The 20254-nt window shown below is 39.8% G+C and overlaps 1 protein-coding gene and 1 long non-coding RNA gene across 2 annotated transcripts in view; one reads left to right on the top strand and one right to left on the bottom strand.

The window, feature by feature from the left end:
* The window catches only part of LOC146406169 (uncharacterized), a 53172-nt gene that overhangs the window by 18421 nt on the left and 14497 nt on the right, over nucleotides 1-20254 (bottom strand). The window contains exons 3-5 of the long non-coding RNA XR_014807419.1: nucleotides 12846-12990; nucleotides 11866-11984; nucleotides 9154-9248 (exon numbers count right to left, since the gene is read on the bottom strand). This is a non-coding gene — a long non-coding RNA (uncharacterized LOC146406169). The remainder of the gene's footprint in view (nucleotides 1-9153; nucleotides 9249-11865; nucleotides 11985-12845; nucleotides 12991-20254) is intronic.
* TSPYL4 (TSPY like 4) overlaps nucleotides 7450-20254 on the top strand; it is a 47895-nt gene continuing 35090 nt past the window's right edge. Inside the window, exon 1 of the mRNA XM_084963530.1 lies at nucleotides 7450-7629. The gene's annotated coding sequence lies outside the window, so the exon portion shown is untranslated. The remainder of the gene's footprint in view (nucleotides 7630-20254) is intronic.

Raw genomic sequence — 20254 nt, 5'->3', positions numbered from 1 at the left:
GACCAGATGGACTTTATAGATATTTATAGGACATTCCATCCAAAAGCAACAGAAGACACATTCTTCTCAAGTGCACATGGAATATTCTCTAAGATTGATCATATCCTGGGATACAAATCAAACCTCGTAACTTTAAGAAAACTGAAATCATATCAAGCATCTTTTCCAACCACAATGCTATACAACTAGAAATCAACAAGAAGAAAACTGCAAAAAACACAAACACGTGGAGACTCAACAACATGCTACTAAACAACCAATGGATCACTGAAAAAATCAAAGAGGAAGTTAAAAAATACCTAGAAGCAAAGGACAATAAAGACACAACTCTCCAAAACCTATGGGATGAAGCAAAAGCCATTCTAAGAGGAAAGTTTATAGCAATACGAGACCACCTCAGGAAACAAGAAAAAGCTCAAATAAACAAGCTAACTTTACATCTAAAGCAGCTCAAGAGAGAAGAACAGACAAGACCTAAAGTTAGCAGAAGGAAAGAAATCACAAAGATCAGAGCAGAAATAAATGAAATAGAAATGAAGAAAACCATAGAAAAGATGAGTGAAACGAAAAGCTGCTTCTTTGAAAAGATCAACAAAATTGATAAACCCTTAGCCAGACTTATCAAGAAAAAAAGAGAGAAGACACATCAATAAAATGAGAAATGAAAAAGGAGAAGTAACAACGGACATCACAGAATTACAAAGGATCAGAAGAGACTACTATATGTAACTATACACCAATAAAATGGAAAACCTAGAAGAAATGGACACATTCTTAGAAAGGTACAATCTTCCAAGACTAAACCAAGATGAAACAGAAAAGATGAACAGACCAATCACAAGAACTGAAATTGAAACTGTGATTAAAAAACTCCCAACAAACAAAAGTCCAGGACCAGATGGCTTCACAAGCAAATTCTACCAAACATTTAGAGAAGAGATAATACCTATCCTTATGAAACTATTCCAAAAAATTGCAGAGGAAAGGATACTCCCAAACTTATTCTATGAGGCCACTATCACCCTGATACCAAAACCAGACAAAGAGTCCACGAAAAAAGAAACCTACAGGCCAATTTCACTGATGAACATAGATGCAAAAATCCTCAACAAAATACTAGCAAACCACATCCAACAATACATTCAAAGGATTGTACATCATGATCAAGTGAGATTTATCCCAGGAATGCAAGGGTTCCTCAATATCTGCAAGTCAAACAGTGTGACACACCACATTAACAAACTGAAGAATAAAAACCATATGATCCTCTCAACAGACGTGGAAAAAGCCTTTGACATTATCAAACACCCATTTCTGATAAGAACCCTTCATGAAGTGGGCATAGCAGGAACCTACCTCAACATAATTAAGGCCGTATGTGACAAACTCCCAACTAACATCATTCTCAATGGTGAAAAGGTGAAAGAATTCCCACCAAGATCATGGACAAGACAAGGATGTCTGTTCTCGCTACTACTCTTCAACATAGTTTTGGAAGTCCTAGCCACAGCAATCAGAGAAGTAAAAGAGATAAAAGGAATCCAAATGGGAAAGGAAGAAGTAAAACTATCACTACTTGCAGATGACATGATACTATACCTAGAGAATCCTAAAGACTCTACCAGAAAACTGTTAGAGCTCATCCATGCATTTGGCAAAGTCGCAGGATCCAAAATTAATACACAGAAATTGATAGCATTTCTATATACTAACAATGAAAGATCAGAAAGAGAAATTAGGGAAGCAATCCCATTCACCATCACATCCAAAGAATAAAATACCTAGGAGTAAACCTACCCAAAGAGACAAAAGACCTGTACTCTGAAAACTATAAGATGCTGATGAAAGAAATCAAAGATGACACAAACAGATGGAAAGACATACCATGCTCTTGGATTGGAAGAGTCAATATGATCAAAATGACTATACTACCCAAGGCAATCTACAGATTCAATGCAATCCCTATCAAGTTACCAAGGACATTTTTCACAGAACTCGAACAAAATATTTTAAAGTTTGTTTGGAAGCATAAAAGACCCAGAATAGCCAAAGATATCCTGAAAAAGAAAAATGGAGCTGGAGGAATCAGGCTCCCTGACTTCAGACTATACCACAAAGAAACAATCATCAAAACCGTATGGTACTGGCAGAGAGACAGAAATATCGATCAGTGGAATAGGATAGAAAGCCCAGAACTAAACCCATGCACCTACAGCCAACTCATCTATGACAAAAGAGGCAAGAATATACAATGGGGAAAAGACAGCCTGTTCAATAAATGGTGCTGGGAAAACTGGACAGCCACATGGAAAAGAATGAAATGAGAACACTCCCTAACACCATGCACAAAAATAAACTCAAAATGGATTAAAGACCTAGATATAAAATCAGATACTATCAATCTCTTAGAGGAAAACATAGGCCAATCCCTCTCCGACATAAACAACAGCAACATCTCAGATCCACTTTTTAGAGTAACGACAGTAAAAACAAAAATGAACAAATGGGACCTAATTAAACTTAAAAGTGTCTGCACAGCAAAGGAAACCCTAAACAAAATGAAAAGACATATGTAATGCCTAAGCACATTAAAAAGTTATTTTCTAGACCTTCTTAAAAGAAACCTTCCTCAAAAGAGAGTTGTATGCATGAACGTTGGGGAGAAGAGAGTAAAATGAGTATTTATTGAGTGTTTACTATGTATCTTGTACTACAACAGATGATTCAAATTTACTTACTCAGATATAAAACTTCAGAAAACATTATTAGATAATATGAGTATGTGCAATTTACTAACAGCTGTGTTAAATGAAATTAAAAACTTTAGTAAAAGCAATAATCAGAGATTTTAACTACCTATCAGTTTCTTATTTTGTCCTCTTAAATTAAAAATTATTGGATTCTGGGAGTTTCCATTGTGGTGCAGCAGAAATGAATCTGACTAGTAACCATGAAGTTGTGGGTTTGATCCCTGGCCTCACTCAGTGGATTAAAGATCTGGTGTTGCTGTGAGCTGTGGTGTCGGTCACAGACATGGCTTGGATCCCACATTGCTATGGCTGTGGCATAGGCTGGTGGCTACATCTCTGATTTGACCCCTAGCCTAGGAACCTCCATATGCCACAGGTGTGACCCTAAAAAAAAAAAAAAAAAAAAAAATTATTGGATTCCATGCTGGTGCAGCAGGTTAATGATCTGGTGTTGTCACTGCCATGGGTTGGGTCACAGCTGTGGTGTGGGTTTGACCCTTGGCCCAGGAACTCCCACATACCATGGGCATGGCCCCAAAAAATTAATCATAAAAGCTACTATTTATTGAGTATCTACTATGGTCAAGGCACTAGAGCTCATAATTTACATTTTTTTTTTCATTTTCAAAATAACACCATGGAAAAATAGGTATTATTATCACCATTCTATAGAAGACATACTTGAGGCCCAAAGGGTTTATGTTAATTATTTAAAAAGTATAGCTAGTAAGGCACACAATAAGAATGTGGACTCTATTCTTTCCATTAAAAATCCCTCATTCCAGCCACTATACCAGGCTATTATCATACTATTTTAACATTTAGTCTTCATGTTCAACATTCCTAATGTTTTCATTTATATTTATAAATAAATATTTTCTATTTAAACAGTTTATTTCAAAATATATTAGGGCAAGGAAGACACAACCAGTTCTATGTTACCTTATATGTTTACAAGGCTTACAAATCTCTTGTAAGATTTAAGCCAAGCTTCAAAACAAGACAAAACAAACAAACAAACCCAGAATTTCTGAGTCTAATGCTTACCAGGGAACAACATGGTTCTAATGCAATCAATGCACAATATGGGGACAGGGACTGCCAGCCAAATACACAGTGTGCAGAGACAACCAGGCTGTATGACAGCCAACAAAGGAAATGAATCTCCCCTGTGGGGGACTGGATGTCTGTGTCCCCAGTAAAGTTCACATGATGAAGCCCTAACTCCCACTGTGAGAGTATCAGACACAGGGGGCTTTTAGAGATGATTAGATTTAGGTGGGGTTGTGAGGGTGGTGTACTCATGGTGGCTTAGTGCTGGTATTAAAAAATGGAGGAGTTCCCATTATGGCTCAGTGGTAACAAACCTGACCAGTATGAGGATGCGGTTGATCCCTGGCCTCGATTAGTGGGTGAAGCATCCAGCATTACCATGAGCTGTGGTGTAGGTCACAGATGTGGGGCTTGGATCCCACGCTGCTGTGGCTGTGGTATAGGCTGGCAGCTGTAGCTCTGATTCAACTCCTAGCCTGGGAACTTCCATATGCCGTGAGTGTGGCACTAAAAAGACAAAAGAAATTTTTTAATTAAAAAAATTAAAAAAGGAGGGAGAGGGAAATCTTGTTCCCTCCAGACACACACATCAAGGAGAGACCATGTGAGCACACAGGAGAAAGTGGCTGTTTATAGGGCAGGAAGAAGGCCTTTACCAAGAACTGAATCTTCTGGCACCTTGATTTTAGACTTCTTAGATTGGATAACTATGTTAAATCAATACCTATTATTAAAACCCGCCCAGGCTATGGTATTCGTTACAGTAGCCCAAGCTGACTAAGACACACTCCATAACACAGTTGATAGAGCTAGTAATAAGTGACTGAAGACATTCAAAATTAGTCTAGCTGTTCCTCCAAAGAACATAAGAATGTATTGATGGATTTTACAATTATTGTGGATCTCACTGAATATTCATGGCTCTGTACAGAATGAAATTATTACCGTTATCTTAGAAATAAATAATAAATACATAAATAAATAAATACATTCATTTTTTTCAGGCATTTTCAATACTTCCTCTTAATTATGCTTGAATTTGACTAAACAGTTCATATTTATTGGATTTTTCTCCAATTTTCAACTGGAAATATGTACTTTTCCTTTAGAATGGTTTTGTGTACATTTCCTCCATTACACATCATAGGCTGCACAGTTTTTGTTTTGGGGTTTTTTTGTCTTCTTTTAGGGCTGCACCCATGGCATATGGAGGTTCCTTGCCTAGGGGTCCAATCAGAGCTGAAACCGCTGGCCTATGCCACAGCAATTCGGGATCCGAGCCACGTCTTCGACCTACACCACAGTTCACGGCAACGCTGGATCCTTAACCCACTAAGCAAGGCCGGGGATTAAACCCACATCCTCATGGACGCTAGTGGGGCTCACTAACTGCTGAGCCAAGACAGGAACTCCTACAGTTTTGTTTTGAGTAAAATATCTGCTGAGTGAGAGGGTGGAAAGGAGACTATATAGGAACAAGGTTTTTAATTTAAAAATGAGCTGGAGTAAAGGTAACAAATAGAGACTAATAGTCCTATCCTTGTTAAACTTTGTACTACCTTAAGAAAAAGAATTATTAATAATTTATTAATAACATTGCCTCATTTTTTAAAACATTTCTTCATTAGTATAAGCATGCTATCTTATCTAACTTATTCCATATAAAGTGTATAAAGGAAAGTTTATTTCTTTTCAGAATAAATTTTCAATTAAAATATTCTTTACTAAGAATTTTCTTAAGACTATTAAAATCCACCACTAATGATACAGGTACAGGCAGGCAGGGCTATACTCAATGCCTCTGCTTCATTAGAAACTCTGGTTCTCTCTTTCAAATGCAAAAATCAGCTTGCCACAGATTCAAGCCAAGTGGCAATGAATCCACACTCAAAGGGTAGAGTTAAGGAATAACTGAACTGGTCAGGTTCTATTTGGTTTCATGCATTCAACAAGCCTGGATTCCAGTGGATCAGGTACTGCGTTGGGAACAGAAAGATAAGGCACACAGGCTGCTGCCCTCAGGATTCACTCTCCAGTGAGAAAGACCGATCAGAAACTCAATATGACAGAGTCCTAACTGCTATACTTTACCTCTCTGCAAAGTGCTATGTATACAGAGGAAGTACATTAGTCTGCCTGGGCTGCCATGACAGGCTGCATGGCTTAATAAACAGAAATTAATTTTTCTCACAATTCTGAAGCCTGGAAAAGCCAAGATCAAGGTCCCAGAAGACTGGCTTGCAGAGGGCCACCTTCTTGCAGTGTCCTCTCATGGAGAAAGAGAAACAAGCTCTCTGGTGTCTCCTTGGAAGGGCAGTTATCCCATCACGAGGGCCCATCCTCATACATCATCTTACACTATTTACCACCAAAGTCCCCACTGTCAAATGCCTTCACATTGGGGGTTAATTTCAATAAATGAATTTTAGGGAACACAAACATTCAGTCCATAATAGGAGAGATGCGTTAAATTGGCCCAGGGTTGTAGCGGAGGGTACTGCAGAAGTGACTACTCAGCTTGTCTTCTGTTTGATTCTACGTTGAAGGAGGAGAACCAGTTTTGCTTTTGAGTGCAAAGTGGATGTGTGTATCATGCAGCTGGGAATAAGTTGGGAGCTCAGGTGAGACATCTGCATACAGAAAGATTACCCAAAGAAGAACAAACCCAGCTAGTCCATTTTCTGCTTAGCTTTCTACCTCCCATCGGAACCGTGGACACAGCAGACACTTAATAAGATTCTAGACTGACAACCATGTCACAGCAGCCTAAGGAAAAGGCAAGGGGGTGGCCAAGTTTTCTTCCAGGGGGATGAGTGACCAATGGGAGGACTCTGGGGATTTCCCGGCAGCACTGAGGAACCCCTGAGCCTACAGGGCAGCCTCCCCTGCTGCTGAGAATCAGTCAAACAGGAATTAATGCTTTTGTACCAGGGTCGCAGTCCTCCAGCCAGAATTTCCAAATCCAAAATACTCCAAAAATATTTTTGTATCTCATCTGGCAGCAAACCAGGACCTGAAGTGATCCGGAGGCTCTTGATAGTGAATTCATACATTTCATTGCAAGACTATTAACGTATTTGATAATTAACAAGTGCTGCCTCAGAGCTCACTGAGGATAGTACTCAATTCATAGTATATCTACCCTATCTCCTTTCCAAAATCCAAAAAATTCTTTTTTTTTTTTTTTTTGTCTTTTTTTGTCTTTTGTTGTTGTTGTTGTTGCTATTTCTTGGGCCGCTCCCGCGGCATATGGAGTTTCCCAGGCTAGGGGTCGAATCGGAGCTGTAGCCACCGGCCTACGCCAGAGCCACAGCAACGCAGGATCCGAGCCGCGTCTGTGACCTACACCACAGCTCATGGCAACGCCGGATCGTTAACCCACTGAGCAAGGGCAGGGACCGAACCCACAACCTCATGGTTCCTAGTCGGATTCGTTAACCACTGCGCCACGACGGGAACTCCCAAAAAATTCTGAATATCAAACTTTACAAGTGGGACTGGAAAGGTTTCAGATGAGGACATGTGGAAGTGTATTTAAAAAGCAAGGGTGAATACTTTGCAATTTAGACTGACGCCTTTAAATGAACATTCCACCCATGAACATGTGAGTGGAGCTCACAGAAGGCGCCCCAGGCTTTGGCAGCCTGGGAACTACTGAGAGGGCCTTGGTTTCACCTGTTTTGACTCATTTCTCTTCATTTTAGCATTCTGGATTTTTGCTTGATCCTGTCCCTCAGCAACCCTTACAGGCCTGGCTCATCCTTTGATCTACAGCCCTTCCTCTTCTTCAGGATATTTGCTATTTGATCTCTAGCCCTCCTGAACTGTAAGTGCCTCTAAAAAGAAAAGTGCTTACCGGCCCCTCCCCCATCAGCCCTCCTCCACCCTCACTGTTCTATGCTTCATAGAACCTGTCACCTACACTTGTCTCCTGCTGTCCTGTCCTGAACCCTGGTTGGGCAGGGGAGGCATTGGGGTGGGGGTGGGGGGAGTTGGAAGGAAGCGTGTTAAAAGGAATCAGACCATCTAGGTGGTCACTTGTTGGCTCATCATGTATTAATTTCTCTAAGAAACATATATTAAATATCTACAATGCACCAGATGGTATGCTAAGTTCTTAAAGTACAGCAACTAACAGACATATTTGATGTCATCATTGCATTTATAATGCAATGCATAAATAATTGACGGATTAAATAATTAACCACAACTGTAGTTAGTGCTACAAATGGGGAAGCAGAGTGCAGTGAGAGTGTCTAAGGAGGGGGAGGGTGCACCGGCTAGGTATACAAACTCAAGGAAGTCTTCCCAGGGGAAGTGACCTATGAGTTGAGATGAGGTGGTGAGTAGGAGGTAGCCAGGTGAAAAGGATAAGGAGGGCAGAGAGGATGAGAGAGCGAGAATTCCAGGCAAAGCACACTGCATAACAAGGACCCAAGGCAGAAAAGAACTTCCCCTAAACATGGAAGTGAAAGCCTGAACTGTGGCCACAAGTGAGAAGGAGAGAGGGCCTGGGGTGAAGTCTTTATCCTAAGAGATAATCAGCCACAGCGTGTGCGCCTGGGGTGGGGGTGGAGGGGCAGGGTGTTAAGTAAGGATGTAAACTAACCAGCTGCTACTTACCAGGTCTTTCTGGCTGTACACACACACACACACACACACACTGGATGAGCATGAGCTTGAGACACACACACACACACACACACACACACACACTGGATGAGCATGAGCTTGAGACACACACACACACACACTGGATGAGCATGAGCTTGAGACACACACACACACACACACACACACACACACACACACACACACACACTGGATGAGCATGAGCTTGAGCAGGACTGGACCTCCTGTTCCTGAAACAGTGGGTCACATAACCTAGCTCCACATGGGTAAGGCCAGGGATTCCAGGGAGGCCTGGCCATCTCAGGGAGGAAGAGGAATAAGACTCCCTCTTCAGGTGGGTGCTCAGGTCTGCCCTTGACCTCCAAGGAAGGAGCCTGCTCTGAACAGCTGGCCTGCTCTAGCTCTCTCTTTATGTTAGCACCTATACCCATTCCCAAAACTTTCAGCCTGACCACTTCAGTAATCTAACTACCACTCTGCAGTCAAAGAGTGCTCTCTTAGGACCTTGCTCTATATTTTGCGTTTGCATAGTATCTGAATAAAAATCATACTTGGGATGATTTCATCTTTAAGTTTGCTGTTCATAAATGTTCATCATTTAAACTCACTTTCATTTTAAAAGGAAAGATGGCCATGAAATTTGCATTAAGAATCATAATCATATGTTATCATATATAAACTATTACACTCAAGTACAGCAGAATTTACTCTGGCTTACCTCCATATTCCAAGGCTTTCATGCTGTCTGCTGGCAATAGGAACACTGCTGGAATTCATTCTTGAACAGAACTTTTTCTGAACTGCAGCTCTATACTAAAAAGCAGTGAAGAAAACTTGTTACCATTCATTTATTTTGGACTTAAATTCAAAGGGTGGGAGGAATGGGAGAAGGACAATAGTTCTTTGACACTAGCAAGTTAGGAGAAAACCAAAAATCCCTTTATTAGACTTGACAGCCTGAGGCAGAATAGTCAGGAAAAAAATTTTGCCAAGTAGATCTTTAGCAAGAGGGGAAAGATAAGATATATATATCTAATGAAGCTTATTAAGCAACTGCAAATGCTGTATCTGGTCCCTCTGAATTCTAAAATTTTCCAGCTCCTCATTAGTGTGGAATTTTACCAGAAAGAGTGATAAAAGGATATATTCAGAAGTTAAAGGAACTTGTACATTTGCAGTTAGAATTTTTTGCTTTCATTTTTGCATTTGTATGAAAATAATATTCAAATATGGAAGGAAATGAGTACTGTACTATTAAGAAATACTTGGTACTCCCAAAATAGTAACAGCCACTTAAAATGTTGAAACTTGAAACTTACTATTCAAATATGACTCTATTACTTCCAACTGTTCCTACAATTGTGACTTTGGGTCCCAAAGAACTACAGGAATCTCTGAAAGGATAAATTTAGTAGTTTAGTTCTGAACAAAGTGTCTTGCTGGAAGATACGAAGGTGTGTCTTCACTTTGCTTTCTTAATACTGCACACATCTTCCTAAGAAAAATTTACACTTTTTTCCCTGGACTTACAAAATAACTGCCAAATTTTTAAAAATGGTTTGAACAAAAGCAAATTATGAGCAGAACAGCAGTTTATTAAAATTCCACAACTATGTTTCCATCCAATGTTCCACATTATCCTTTGCCCACAGCCAACCACTGCGAAAACACTAGTAATCTCAGAAAACATCAAAAGGTGCTAAGTAACTTTCCTTTAGACCATGTTAATCTCACTTTCTCAGCTTCAATTCACAGTATACTGTAGAATTATTTCAACTTTAATAACTGTTAAAGATCTCCACTGAAAGATTATCTTGGACCTCTTAGGTGAGAGGAAAAAAAAGCGGTGAATGGTTTTGGGGATCTTCTTCAGTACAAATTTTGGGGATCTTATTCAGTACAAGTTGAGAAGAACCTCCTGTATCTCTGTCTTTCTCTCTTTCTCTATCCCTATCCTATACCTAATCTGTATCTATCTAGAGCTATATCTTTTTGCATTATCTCCTCTCTGCTTATGTCTTCTGACTCATTTAGGAAAAAGGAAGCAAAGAGGGAGGGGGAGAGAGTGGATGGACTGGAATATGGGGTTAATAGACGCACACTATTGCATTTGGAGTGGATAAGCAATGAGATCCTGCTGTATAGCACAGGGAACTATATCTAGTCACTTATGATGGAACATGATGGAGGATAATGTGAGAAAAAGAATGTATATATATGTGTGACTGGGTCAATCTGCCATACAGTAAGAAAGTGACAGAACACTGTAGACCAACTATAAAGGAAAAAAATAAAAATCATTAAAAAAAAAAGGAAAAAGGAAGCAACTCACTCTCAACCTAAAATACCTTAAACACACGCTGCTGTAGCAGCTGCATTAGCTAAAAGACTTAATAACAACACCAAAGAAAAGCTCCAAGTAAAAATAGTAATAGCCCCATAAAATTAAATCAGGGATTATGTTTGCTTCTTCTTCCTAAAAATTCTCAATGACTCAAAGAGTCACACATCAAAAATCCACCCAGATCTGGAGGAAATATATATTTGTAACTATATTCAGAGCTCTGTGTTTACCTCTACCTACCACTCCGCTACCCACAAATGTGGCGCACATTTCTTTTTCCTTTTGCTTTTTTTCTACCTTACCCTGCCATTAAAGTTAGGAATTTGAAAAGGAGGAAATGCGAAAGGGTAGACTCTACAAAACTGATTTAACCTGGCTTATACTGTTAAAAATTTTGGCCCAAAATAGCCAAATAAATTCAAATCATAGGAAGACTTATGAGCTCAAATTCTATAAAACTTAAAATCAAGGAATAGTTTTTTAAATTTAGCCAGACTTTCAGGATGAGAGAATTTGCCTACTTTCCTGGTTTACCATATCTTGGGGCATTTTCTTCCCTAATAGCTTTCTAAACCCATAATTAGAGATAACTTTTAATTGGTTCAAATTATCCTTAAAACCAGTAGAGGGAGAAATTGCTAATTGTTTCTCATTATTCAGTCTTCCCTTCTTCCCCCAGAATTTTAGGTGAGCACAAAACCACATTAGCTAATTTCTTTTTTAAAAATTTCTTTTCTCAATTACAATGTTGTATTAATTTCTGCTGTATAGCAAAGTGATTCTCTTATATAGATGCTCTTTTTTAAAACATTCTTTTTCATTATGGTTTATAACAGGATATTGAATACAGTTCCCTGTGCTCTACAGTAGGACTTTGTTGTTATCCATGGTATACTCAATAGTTTGCATCTGCTAACCCCAAACTCCCAGTCCATCCTTCCCTCCCCCTCTCCCCCTTGGCAACCACAGGTCTGATCTCTATGTCTGTGAGTCTTTCTGTTTCATACATAAGTTCATTTGTGTCATATTTTAGGTTCCACATATAAGTGATATCATATGGTATTTGTCTTTCTCTTTTTGACTTACCTTACTTTGTATGAAAATCTCTAGTTCCATCCATTGTTGCTGCAAATGGCATTATTTCATTCTCTTTAATGGTTGAGTAGTAGTCTATTGTATATATGTACCAGGTGTTCTTTATTTATCTGTGGATGGACATTTAGTTTAATTCCATGTCTTGGCTATTGTGAGTAGTGCTGCTCTGAACATAGGAGTGCATATATCTTTTTGAACTATAATTTTGTCTGGCTATATGCCAGGAGTGGGACTGCTGGATCACATGGCAACTCTACTTTTAGCTGTTTGCGGAAACTCCATACTGTCTTCCATAGTGGCTGCATCAACTTACACTCCCACCAACAACGTAGAAGGTTCCCTTTTGGCTAGAGACTAATTTCTTTCTGCCTTCCTTGCAAACCAAGTTTTGCCACTGGCATGTGAGTGGATATGACTATGGAATTTTTAGGTCACATTAGAAAACTGTTTGCCTTCACTTCCTCTTTTCCCATATTTATTATTTAATAGTACTTAATAATTTACAAATTGACTTCACCCTGAGGAAAGAAAGGGTAGTAAAAATTGTTCTCATGTTCAACTTGTTTCCAAATAAGATAAGCAAAATAAATTCACAAATGACTCAAAACATGGTAAAACAAAAGAAGTAATCATAATAGAGGTATGAACAATACCAAAGGATTCAAAGTACAAAGATAACACATCTAACCTAAAGTATCCAAAGTTATTTTATATAGGAGTTAGTGACTGAGAAGGGTGTTAATGAATAGACAGTGTAGGAAAGGATGGCTCCTCTTTCCCTGAACCACCTCTCACAATGCAGAAAAGTCAAAGGCTCCCTGTGAATCCTGACACTGGAACTGAATTAAAGGTACTACATGATCGCTCCTTGTCAGGAACTGTGGTAAATGCTTTACATGGCTAGCTCTCTACAGCTGCTATAATAAACCACCACAAACTCAGCAGTTTTTAACACAAATTTAATATCTTACAGTTCCGGAAAGCAGAAGTCCAAAATGGGTTTCACTGGGTTAAACTCCGTCTGCACATTCTCTTCTAGAGTCTCTGTGGGAGAACCCATTTCCTTGTTCTGAGCTTTTAGAGGTTGCTCACATTCATTGTGGCTCCTTCCTCCATCTGAAAAGACAGCAACGCTGGTGGAGTTCTTACACTGCTTCACTCTGACCTCCCCTTGTTATCCCCTCTTTCACTTTAAAGGACCTTTGTGATTACACTGGGCCCACACAGATAATCCCAGAAAATCTCTCATCTCGAGGTTATCTGATTAGCAGCTTTAATTCCATTTTGCCATGTAACACAATATGTTCGCAGATTCCAAGGATTAGGAGTGGATTATTTTTGTGGGGCTAATATTCTGCCTATCACCTATGTATAACCTCATTTAATCTTCACAACAGATTTATGAACTTGGTGCTACTGTTAACTCTACAGATAAGAAATGAAGAAATAGAAAGCAATTTCTCCAGATCATCAAGCCAATAAATGGCGAATCAGCAATTAGAACTTGGTGTTCACAGGGCTATCCAGGACCCCTGCAGATACCAAAATCTTCCTTTGCTTAATGGTGTAATATTTGCATATAACCTATGCATATCTTCCAATATACTTTAAATCATCTCTAGATTACTTAGAATACCTAATACAATATAACTGCTATCTACATAAAAATGTAAATACTATGTAAGCAGTTGCTGGAATATAGCAAATTCAAGTTTTGCTTTCTGGAACTTTCTGGGATTTTTTTTTTCCAGAATATTTTCAACCCAAGGTTGGTGGAATCCATAGATGCAGAAACTGTAGTTACAGAAGACAATTATATTTCTTTTTTTTTTTTTTTTTTTTGTCTTTTTGCTATTTCTTGGGCCGCTCCCGCGGCATATGGAGTTTCCCAAGCTAGGGGTCTAATCGGAGCTGTAGCTGCCAGCCTACGCCAGAGCCACAGCAAGGCAGAATCTGAGCCGCGTCTGCGACCTACACCACAGTTCATGGCAATGCCAGATCGTTAACCCACTGAGCAAGGGCAGGGACCGAACCTGCAACCTCATGGTTCCTAGTCGGATTCGTTAACCACTGCACCACGACAGGAACTTTGACAATTATATTTCTTACTCTGGTGCCTAAACTTTTTTAAAGTGACCATTAGTCCACGTTTTAATGGGACTGACTAGTTTAACAATGAATTTCCCAGGCCAGGAAAACCCCTTGGGAAAACTAGGCTGGTAAATCACCATGTCCAGACCTTTAACCCAAAGCCCAATGACCACAGTTTAGCAAGAATTTATTAAGAGACTGATGCTCACAGATCACAACTAAATTCCAGAGAACTGCATTGTGGTGGTAGACAGTGCCTTAGGAGACAAAGATTGCCGAGAAAGTCTCTACCTCTTCCTCGAAGTTACCTTTTCCCTGGTTTGACCAAAAAAAAAAAAGAAAAAAGAAAAAAAATGCTGAAAATTGTCCAGATAATTTGCTCTAAGAAGATTCATAGCAGCATCTTGAAAGTAGATAGGAGAACACACTTGAGGTAGAAATGCAGTTTTGTCAACTTGAAGTGTGTGGAGCAAATCAAATAAATAGTCCTAAAAGTATTACCTATTATAGTTTCCATTAAATAATTATTTAGAATTTACTAAAATTAGTGTCTTAATCCAAGTTCCCCCAGTAGCTTACCTTGGGGGAACAAGTAGTTTATTTAGAGGGTGATCCCATGAGGCTCTAGTGAGGGACTAGGGAAAGAGGAGGGAAGGAAGGAAACCAACATAGGTGTGATGAAGAGCAGTTTATTGCTGAAAGTAGCTAGGACTGGTTCCCACTAAGACCTTTGAGAAATGGTATAGAATATGCATCAGAGTTGCTCTCTACCACAAAGGCAAGGAAGCTGGGAGGTTGATCCTCCAATTCTCTAACTTGGCAGTAGGAAGTCCTCAGCATTCACTGAAACAGAACATGCCCCAGGGATATGGACAGAGCACCAACAGTTCTGCTATAAGTGACCTATACACATAACATCCTGAGTCTTACCACTCCTCATAATTTCTAGTGACAACCCTAGCACAAGGCAAGGTCAACTCTCCCTTGAACCACCATAACGGCTTCCCCATTGGCTTCTTCATCTCCACTCCTAATTTGCACCAAATGCCCACCAAAAAGCCCAAATGATTTTTCCAAAGCATAAATCCAGTTACGTCATCCTTTACCAACAACTCAGAGGTTCTCTTTACCTCTGAACAGACCAGCTCCCTTACAGTCTTCAAATCCTTACATGATCTGATGACCTCTTCTCTTTGACCTCAGCGCCTCAGTAAAGTTTGTTCTTTACTCAGCCACCTGCTCTTCTTTTTGTTGATTAGACTTGTCTGGATCTTTGCTCTTTTGTTCCTTCTGTTAATAATGTTCTTCCCAGTGGATCATCTTCTCACCATTTGGGTCTAACCCTAACATCACCTCCACACAAAGGCCTCCTCTTACTACCTTAGCCCTAACCACTCTTTTAACTGTCTTTCTTTAGAGCATTTATCAGTCCCCTCCCAATTATGTCAATTATAATTTTCATGTTTTCATATTTATTGTCTCTCTGCACACCAGAAGTAAACTCCTAATAGTCAGGGATCTGACATGCCTTACTTAAAGCTATATCCCCAGTACCTAGAATGGTTCCTAGCACATACTAGGGATTTCAAAAATATTTCTTTCCTGAAAAAATGTTTCCAAGATTGATGAGGCTGAATGAAAGGGCTTATCTGTTTTACATATTGTAAACATAACTGCAATATACCTTGCTCAGTGTTGGTTTACAACAATCATGAAGAGATAGTTTGGGGAGTTCCCGTCGTGGCGCAGTGGTTAGCAAATCCGACTAGGAACCATGAGGTTGCGGGATCAGTCCCTGCCCTTGCTCAGTGGGTTAACGATCCGGCATTGCCGTGAGCTGTGGTGTAGGTTGCAGACGAGGCTCAGGCTCGGATCCCGCGTTGCTGTGGCTCTGGCGTAGGCCGGTGGCTACAGCTCTGATTAGACCCCTAGCCTGGGAAACTCCATATGCTGCGGGAGCGGCCCAAGAAATAGCAAAAAAAAAAAAAAAAAAAAAAAAAAAAAAAAAAAAAAGAGCTAGTTTGCTAAGAAAAAGCAAAACTGATGGGATTATGGAGATTTTTTTCATCAGTAGAGTCCCAATTAAGAGAGTTCTACTTCTGAAAAGGTTTCCAATGATAATGTTTTAGCTATTTTTAGAAGGAAAATTAAATGACAACTTCCAATTTTCTTTTTCCCCTTAAGTAAATCCATTTGTAGCTTAGAGTTAAAATTACTCTATTCCAGTGGTTTAGTCATGTGTTGAAAAATAACTGAAACTAATGGTATCAAAAAGCATACCAATTTCTAGGAGGTAAATTATTGCTTTCTGAAAACCTAAACAGCTTTTCTTGTTTAAATATTTAAATTAAGGTGGTTATATTTTATTTTCCATGTGATGTTTCCTGCCTTCCCTTTCTACATACTACCTAATTTAGTTGTTGAATCACATCTCAAATAAAGACCCTGAAATTTAAAAAGGTTTGGGGTGAAGTCAGCAAATTTTAAACAGGGGAAAATAAATGCATGCTGCCAGAGTTCAATAGGACGCTGATGGCAGAACACAGTTTTCCATCATGAGCCTCAAATACAGCTCAACCCACATTCCAGCCTCCCTCCCTCCCCCTTCTTCCCCTGCTCAGGCCACCAAGACTTTGTCTATACTTGCCTATCTCCCGTCCTCTCCTCTAACACTTTTCTTTGTCCTTCAAGTTCCCAACTCAAACTCCAACCCCCCCAAACACCCTCTAAACTTTTTTTGTGTGCTCGGTGCTCAGATTATATCTGATAAAACATTCCCCTTTTCAAATTACACTACCGTGTAATGTCCTCCATCCCACTGGATAATCTCTCAGGTAGGAACAGTGTCTTTATCCTGGAATCCTGCACACTTAAACCTGCTTACTGGGAAGTGCTAAGTAGCTCGTATGCTATTCATTTCAACATACCTCAGGGTTCGGAGAGGGTATGTTCTGCATATACAATTTTATTCTGCCTTGGTAATTTTTAAAAAATCTTTTTAGAGCTGCAGCCACAGCATAGAGAGGTTTCCAGGCTAGGCGGAATCAGAGCTACAGCTGGCGGCCTATGCCACAACCACAGCAATGCGGGACCTGAGCTGCATCTGCGACCTACACCACAGTTCACAGCAACTCTGGCTTCTTAATCCACTGAGTGAGGCCAGGGATTGAACCCAGGTTCTCATGATACTCGTCAGGTTTGTTACTGCTGAGCCACAACAGGAACTCCCTAGTACTGGTAATTGTTAATAAAGATGGGGTGGGTGGTACTCATTATGCGCCTCTTTTCCTTATGTCCTTCCTCTGGCCTCAAGATGGAGCCAGAGTCTAGTGAAGAGACTAGACTGAGCTTCGGACATGTTCAACTACCTCCAGCCCCCTGAGGAAGGTGTCAGTTTGCAGGTCTTTTCATTGCTATCTTCTTACCTCCATTTACTTCTCCCAACTAGTCTCTAGTCCTCAAGGGCTCTTGTACCCTACAGCTCTTCAAGTCCCCCGTTTAGGGCTTTCCTCTTCCTTGCCACTTCTATTGATACATGTAGACCTCAAAGTTCAGTCTAAGAAGGTGAGTTTACAGGTTAAGTTACTCAAACTGATGTATGAATATAGGAGTCTTTCTATTTTAAAAGGACTCGGTTTATATCCAATGAAATTCAAATAAACTGTTTTTAACTTAGAAGCTAGCTGTGTTTTTTGCTAATCCCAGCACCCTGCTTCCAAGCCTTCCATATAAAGTAACTTTTTATTAAAAAATACATATTTATTAATAATAAATATTCACAATTACTAACTTGCATATTATGGTAGTTTATTCTATGCCATTTGACGGCACTCCCCAGATTAAACATTATTTCTTAGGTGTGTCTGTGAAGGGTGTTTCTGAAAGAGATTAGCACTTGAATCAATGAACTCAGTCAAACAGACTGCCCTCCCTAATGTGTGTGGACACTGTCCAGTCCTTGGAGGGTCTGAATAGAACAAAGGGAGGAATTTGCTCTTTTTTTCCTGCCTCTTCCTTGATCTGGGACATCTCATCTTCTCCTGCCCTTGGACTTGGATTTATACCATCTGCTCCTTTGGTCCTCAAGGCTTTGGACTCAGACTGAAGTACACCACTGGCTTTCCTGGGTCTCCAGCTTGCAAATGGCAGGTTATGGGACTTCTCAGCCTTTAGAATCATATGAGCCAATTCTTCAAAATAAATATATCCATATTTACCTCCCGATGTTTCTGTTTCTCTGGAGAACATTGACTAATATGGACATAGTTTTAAAGATATACAGTACTCTAAATAAAAAAATGCTTCTGGGGTTCTCAGGTTGTGGCTCAGCAGTAATGAACCTGAATAGTATCCATGAGGACATGGGTTTGATCCCTGGCCCCACTCAGAGGGTTAAGGATCTGGAATTGCTGGGAGTTGTGGTGTAGGTCGCAGACGTGGTTTGGATCTCTCGTTGCTGTGGCTGTGGCATAGGAATTTACATATGCCATGACTGCAGCCCTTAAAAAAAAATGCCAATGAGATTGGGCTGTATAGCACTGGGAATTATATCTAGTCACTTATGATGAGCATGATGGAGGATAATATGAGAAAAAGAATGTATATATGTATGTGACTGGGTCACTTTGCTGTACAGTAGAAAATTGACACAACACTGTAAACCAGCTATAATGTAAAAAATAAAAATCATTTAAAATAAAAATGCTACCAAATAAATCACCAAGGTCACTTCTAGCTCATTGGTTAAAGCAATCAAGGCTCCATAATACAGAGGTTTACCTCAATAAATTAAGTTTCTGACTGAGTTCCAGCTGTTCTAAATTACTGATTAACATTTTATTGGCCCCATCTTCCAAATTTAAGCAAAAAAAAAAAATCCCTTATTTATCTTGAACTCAATATCACATTTTGAGCAACTGTCTTTGCTTCAACCTTTAAATATCAGTCCAAAAAGTTACCATAGCAAATGTGTTAGTTTATGTTGTTTTCTTCTTTTGAATGAATACTAAACTGCATTTGATTATATAAAGTTACATTATTTCATTTCTTTATGAGAAGCTTTTCTTTAATGTTGTTTGAAAGATATTTTAAATTAAAAGTGTAAATGTGGAGTCCCCATCATGGCGCAGCAGAAACAAATCTGACTAGGAACCATGAGATTGTGGGTTCGATTCCTGGCCTCACTCAGTGGGTTAAGGATCCGGCGTTGCCATGAGCTGTGGTGTAGGCTGCAGATGTGACTTGGATCCCACTTTGCTTTGGCTGTAGTGTATGCTTGCAGCTGCAGCTTCGATTAGATCCCTAGCCTGGGAAACCTCCATATGCCACAGGTGCAGCCCTCAAAAAGACAAAACAAAACAAAACAAAACAAAACAAAAAAAAAAAGTGTGGGAGTTCCCGTGGTGGCGCAGTGGTTAACGAATCCGACTAGGAACCATGAGGTTGTGGGTTCGGTCCCTGCCCTTGCTCAGTGGGTTAACGATCTGGCGTTGCCGTGAGATGCGGTGTAGGTTGCAGACGCGGCTCGGATCCCGAGTTGCTGTGGCTCTGGCGTAGGCCGGTGGCTACAGCTCTGATTCGACCCCTAGCCTGGGAACCTCCATATGCCGCGGGAGCGGCCCAAGAAATAGCAAAAAGACCAAAAAAAAAAAAAAAAAAAAGTGTGAATGTCATTCTAATGTCACCATCCCTCTTTAAAATTATGGGAAGCAAGAAGTTAAAGATCACTGTCCTTTTCTCATCCCCATTTCCCTGGGGACCACCACTGTTGGCAGCTGAGTACACATCCTTCCCAAATACTTTCCACATTTATATAGATATATAGGTGTCAAATTATACTATTCTTAAAAATAGAATTATGATATTTATTGATCTACAATGGGTTTTATTATATATTTCTAATGTAATTTGGATACTTTTCCAAGTCACTACTTTTGATCCATTCTTTCTTTCATTTTTGGCCATACCTGCAGCACGTGGAAATTCCTGGGCCAGGGATTGAACCCATGCCACAATAGCTATCCAAGCCACTGCAGTGACAACACTGGATCCTTAACTTGCTGCACCCCAGTGGGAACTCTCATTTCATTCTTTTTAAAAGGTTATGTAATTTTCAGTGATTTTAACATGGCATAATTTATCCAATGTTTCTTCTACTGACTGACATTCAGTTTGTATCCATGCGGGGGGGGGGGGGGTGGCTGATGCAATGGACTGAATGTTTGTGTTCCCCAAAATTAATATGTTTAAGTCCTAACCCCCAAAGTTGATGGTATTAGGAGGGGGGTCT

Source organism: Sus scrofa, chromosome 1 (assembly GCF_054392235.1).
Source record: "Sus scrofa isolate SSC_HxYL_T2T_F1_AM1 chromosome 1, Sscrofa_HxYL_maternal_Yorkshire_Landrace_v2.0, whole genome shotgun sequence".
In the NCBI taxonomy this organism is placed as follows: Eukaryota; Metazoa; Chordata; class Mammalia; order Artiodactyla; family Suidae; genus Sus; species Sus scrofa.
This window is presented reverse-complemented; position numbering and strand designations above follow the sequence as displayed.